Here is a 6,000-nt window from a genome sequence, read left to right as displayed (position 1 = left end):
TTGTTTGATGATTAGGGTTAGTTATACGGCAGATCCGTTAACCAACCAATGTTAAGAAGAGATAAATATTCAAAATATAAATTGATGTCTCGTTTCCATGATCAGTTCTGATTTTTGTAGGTGGACGTTTACTTGTGACTAAGGTTTGTTCTCTTGAAAATTTTTTGATTTTATTTGAATTCGCTTGATAGTTTTCTGTTTTCTTTTGCTTTAGCCGAGATAACTTCATAACCCCCCCAGTTGCATATCATACAACATAAAAATCTGACTTGAAGCTTCCTCTTGGGATCAATCCCTTGCTTGCTCTATACTATATTGTGTGTTGTGTTTTAAGCTACGGTAATTAATTTGTACAACCGTGACATCGCGACATCGTAATAGAGACACAACATCTCATGGAACTTTTACCTGTTTTCTTGTAATGATTAAGAGACAAGAAGGTTTCGGCTAAAATCACCGCACACGGGTTGATCTTTGTCTTTTCATACTCCACAAACAAATTAGCGGCTTCCAGACTGATAATTCCGATAGTAGAGGGACATAGAACTAATCCAAATAGTCCCAAGATGAATATTCTGTGTTTCTCTATTTTCGCACCAGGATTAGCCTTTTTAGCAATCAACAACTCCTCCAGCCGTTTTCATCTAAGACCCCCAGAGTTATCCTTCTCTCTATACGGGATTAGCAGAGGGATTCCTAACAATTTGGCAAGCTCATCTATTGTGTCATTGATTCTCTGGCAAAAGTACACTTTATAGGCATCTTTGGGGAATTTAGTCAACACACTATACTCTTCAATGGTAGGTGCCATATCGACATTTTAAAATGTGAAACATCGGTAATCAGGATCCAAAAAATAGGTCAAGGCTTTTATAGCTAATGATAATATCGACACTTTCAAAAGCTACAATATCCTCCCATATTTCATGGAAAATTCTGCTTCGTCTATCTGATACTTGGTGAGCGAAAACAATCGGTTGGGTCATTTATTATGCACCTAATGTCTTTGAGTAGCGGTGTCTCACTGGCGTTCAGTTTAGGGCAGTTTCCCTCAATCATTTGCAAGGATTCAGATTCGAGTCCATACTCAATAGTTGTTAACTCACGAATAATAGCCATTATGTCACCCGAAAGCCCTGTAATAAGAATGTTTACATGTTAAGCTTATCTCAGTGAAATTATACAGGGATTTACCTAAAGGATAGGTTCTAATCATTAAATACATCAGGGTAGTTTTGCTATCTAGTCTCAAAGGTCTTTTACATGCTCAGTGATCATCCTTGAAAGGTCGATATGAGGTTTACAAGCAACATGAAGATAGAGGCCTTGAGTAATATCAGTTCGGCAAATCGACCACTGTCAAGCAAATAATCACATGAGAGTTCGATAGTTTTGCGAGCCTTACCCAAGCTAAAGCCATTGGGGGTGTCGTTACTCCACTTATCTTAAAATTGATACCCATATAATTTTAAAAATGAGATGAGTGATGCGTGAAGACCTAGATCCATATCCAATATATATGTAAGATATACATGAATAATTATGCATGCTAAAATAGTAAAAAGAGCAAGAAAATAAATCTTGATAAACACCACATAGCAATAATAAAAGAAAACAAACAGTACGGTGATTAATACTTAAAAGTGTATGTTTATCAAGGTTTTATATCATCATTTTGCAATTAAAGTATCAATAAATCCTTAACTAGAGCGTGTTTTATAATAATATGTCTAATAATATAAGATACCTTTAATTTATGGTAAATGTTCATCTTAAATGTTGGCCTATCACATAAATCAAAGGATTGATTGATGAGTTTAACTACTGAAATTGAGAAGACAAAGAAATGGCTAATTGGTTCAGTCCAAACTAAAACACCATTCAGTTATTAGATCATAAATGGAGTTGTAGAACTTGGATTTAGGTCTGGTTTATATATATGGAAAGCTAAGACATAGGCCTAAAACTTTCATGAGGAGTCCAAGATTTAAAGTGTCAATTTTGAGTTCAAATGGTAGCAACAACTAAAAAGTTGGAATCTATCCTGCAGCCTAGACACTGTTCAGTGTTCAGCCCATATCTCGAGTTCTAGAAGTCCAAATGCACCGATTCTTATTTTGTTGGAAAGTTGAGACAATTTTCCAGAACTTTAATGGGGACTATCTGTTCAAATTCTAATGTTAGCAATGACGTTTTCTGCAGACAAGAAGATAAAAATTGTTACCACGTCAAGAGGTGGCCACCCACTAAACAATTAGTCATCAAATCAATAGTTCTGAATTTTAGCCTATAAAAGGAGGCATTTGCCATGCATTTAGACATCTTGGTTTTCAGATCAAGATCATGTTCTTGCTCTCTCTCTTTATATTTATGTAATGCTTAAGTTTTGCTTTCATTAATCTCTTGTTTATGCCTTTCGTTTCCTTTATTATACTTATATAATCATGTTCTCATCTTGTTTTTCTATGTTTCTCTTATTCATAATGTTCAGCTAAGTTTATTATATCAAGTTGAAAAGGTTATACTAATGGTGTAAGAATAAGTATAGTATAAACTCAACATGGTGTTTAATGTTTGATATTAACATATTTTGTATTTGTTATCTTATTCACTCTTAATACTTTGCTTGTTGAATGGTTAATCTAGATTTATATTGTATAACCCTTGGTACAATAAATACTTGGCACTTTTATACCCAACTGTATGGTATAACCGACACCTGTGCTATGAAAGGAACTTGATTTGTTGTTAACATAAATTAACATCATGAATACATGACAACATTTACAAGTATTAGCATTATTCGAATAAGATTATACTATACTTATTGGAACCTTCTTTGTGTGTGGTTTCCAGTTGAGTAATAAAAAGAGTTTATACTATACTTATTTGAAATACCATTAGTGGATCCTCTAACCTTGACAATTGTTTTATATTTGTTTAAATCCTTACATCAATATCACATTTTAAAGCTCTCTTCAACTCCTTTTTTGTTATTATCTATTTCTTTATTTGTAGTTTATACAGTTAACCTTCATGTGGTTCGAACCCGGTCTTGCCGGGTTATTTATTACTTCGACACTCCTACACTTGGGAGAAGACATCAACTCTTTTGGTCGTGTCATACAGCAAACATTGTTAAGCAATAAAAGACAAATAGCAAAGCATAGTCCTAGTGGTCCCCAATAGAGTCACCATTCTGTCACACCCGGACATCGCGGCGACCGATTAAAAGTTAAATTCAATTTTGGTAACAATTCTAACACAAATATGACACTAACTTTGGACAACAATTCGACCCTCTTAGAAGCCTCTTTTGGAAATGTCTATTAGAGACATATTTATAGACAATTATGTTAGATTTCCAGATCATTAAAGAAGAGTTCATTTGGATCTCTAAGTAAAAAGTTATGGCTACAACACCGAAAGGTGTTCTGGAAAGTCAACTTAGGCAGCTTGGAGAACACTTTGGTGCATGTTTTTTTTCCTCCCTTATGAGCTGACTCTTTCTTTTTTTTTTACTCAAAATAATGTAACAATCTTCCCTCCAGCTTTCCATACATGTGCTTGCCCTCTTGGATTAATAGATTGCTCAAAATAAATCAAATGTTATTGTTGTGTGGACTTGTAAGATCATGGATTGTGCTTGGGCTGATTTGGGGCTGAATTTAAGCATCAAATAAGGATACAAATGTACCTATTATTTGGGCTAACATTGACATTGAAACCTTGAATGTTTGATGGTTGAAGTTTGCATACAACATAAGGCAAGTTTGGGCTTGAAATAGATCATATGATAATCTTTTCTAGAATTGGAATAAAATTGATATTTGGGGCAAATTTGGAGCACTTATTTGAACCAAGATTTGCTTCAATCTTCAACTAAATTTCTCTTCAATTCTTTGTTTCGAATTCCAACGTTGAATTTTCTGAAATAATTCATTTAAGCTCCAAAAACCTATCGAAACATTAAAAGAAACTTCATTAGGAAAAAAAACACATCAATTATTATAAAAAAACCCAAACAAAAACAATAAATACATATGTAAAATAAGAGACTTAATGACACTTTTGATGCACAATCAATTACCTTCGCACTGTTTTCTTGCAAACACTTATACAAGAACAGAGAGAAGGAAGAAGACTTTACCTGGCGAAGACGAAGGTGAATATGCATGAAAAACTTTTAGGATTTAGTCGTATACACGAAAAAAAATTGTTTTTTGAAAAAATGTGATTTTTTAAAAGTGTTTGATTTTTTTACTTATAGTGTAAGTTTATAATCCGATATTATGCAAAGTTATTGGAAAAAACATGCAAGGACCTATAAATGGTTTTAAAATGCCCTTTAAAAAATTGAAGTTTTTTTTTAATATTATTATATTATTTTATTATGAAATATATGGGGCTGGACTTGGCCTAGCCATCCAGACCGTGCTGGAATGGGAGTTACGTCAACTGACGGTCTAACAACCTTCCCTCTCTATTTTTTTTTTGGGTTTGGACTCGGCCCAACCATTTGGACTAGGCTGGAATAAGTCCAACCCATTGTTGCATCTGCTGGCAAAAGCTAACAGTAGTAGGACGAGAAATATTTCATGTTTTGCATGCAAATGGGAGGGGGGAAGAAGAAGAAGAAGCTCACCTAGCATAGGGGTTGCAACATCCGTCACTGGTCTGGATGAGGATGCTGGAGATGTTGGTGGCTGGGTTGTTGTGGTGCAGGAAGAAGAAGAAGTTTACGGTGGAAAGGGAGAAGTTTGTGGTGGTTGTTCCTATCATCGATGAGGAGATGGGTTTGCAAGGATGCTACGTCATCATCGGTCATGATATGGGGGAGGTTGTGGTGGCTAAAGAAGCTAAAATTATGGTGGTGGAAGAGAAAAGGAAAAGGCAGACAATTAAAAAAAAATTGAGGCGACAAACTTTTTATCAACTTTGGACCTGAATTTTTCATCCCTCAATACTTGGAATCCACCCCTATTTATAGGGGGTGGGAGAGAGACACTTTATCTTTATTGAGGACAAATCTTGGCCCTTGATTCAACTGGGAAAGATCCAAATGAAAAATACTAAGATTTTCTCAAAGTGGTCTTATTGTAATGTGTGACTTGCCCAGGTGAAAAAATACAAAGATATTTTAGGTGAAAAGTGTAGAGAATTTTCAGAGTGGTCTCATTGTAATGAACAACTTATCGAGGAGAAAAATACAATTTTTTTTAAAATAATTTCATTGTAATGGGCAACCTGTCCAAGTGAAAATATGACTTACTTGGCAAAAGAATTTGGCCAGAGATGTCTTGAAAGGACGACAAGATATGGCTTGAAGGCACTATCTATAAGATGGAGCTCAAATGTGCACTCAAAAGAAGAAGATAGGGCCTGAAGGTGCACTATTTGAGAGATAAGGGCTCAAAAACACGCTTAAAATAAGAAGATAGGGCCTGAAGATGCACTATTTGATGGATGAGGGCTTAAAAGCATGCTTAAAAGGAAAGGATAAGGCCTGAAGGCGCACTATCTGAGAGATGAGGGCTTAAAGACGCATTAAAAAAGAAAAAAGATAGAGTTAGACAATACATTATCTGGAAGATAAGTGCTAGAAAGCGCACTCGAAAGAAAATATATAGAGCTAAAAAGCACACTATTTGATATACAAGGGCTGGAAAGTGCACTCGAAAAGAGATAGGATTAAAAAATGCACTATCTGAGGGTTGAGGGCTCAAAGGCGCGCTCAGAAGAGATTTGCTGGTAAGACACTAGACTGTCAAACTAAAGAAAATAGAGCATTCTGAAAAATGATATTTCAAACAAGATATTCCATTAAAGCACATAAATTTTCCATCTTTAATTCACCAATGCTTAACTTCTTTTGATTTCAAGCTTTTTCAACATAAAATCTTAAGAACATAAAGGAACACCTTTTTTTTTTTTTTACCTTTAGCAACTTTGCCCATCTTTTCATCAAGCATCACTTCTTCTTTCTTTTCACATAATTTC

Source organism: Populus nigra, chromosome 19, assembly GCF_951802175.1.
Source record: "Populus nigra chromosome 19, ddPopNigr1.1, whole genome shotgun sequence".
NCBI lineage: Eukaryota > Viridiplantae > Streptophyta > Magnoliopsida > Malpighiales > Salicaceae > Populus > Populus nigra.
The sequence above is the reverse complement of the archived record's forward strand: the minus strand, read 5'-3'. Positions refer to the sequence as shown.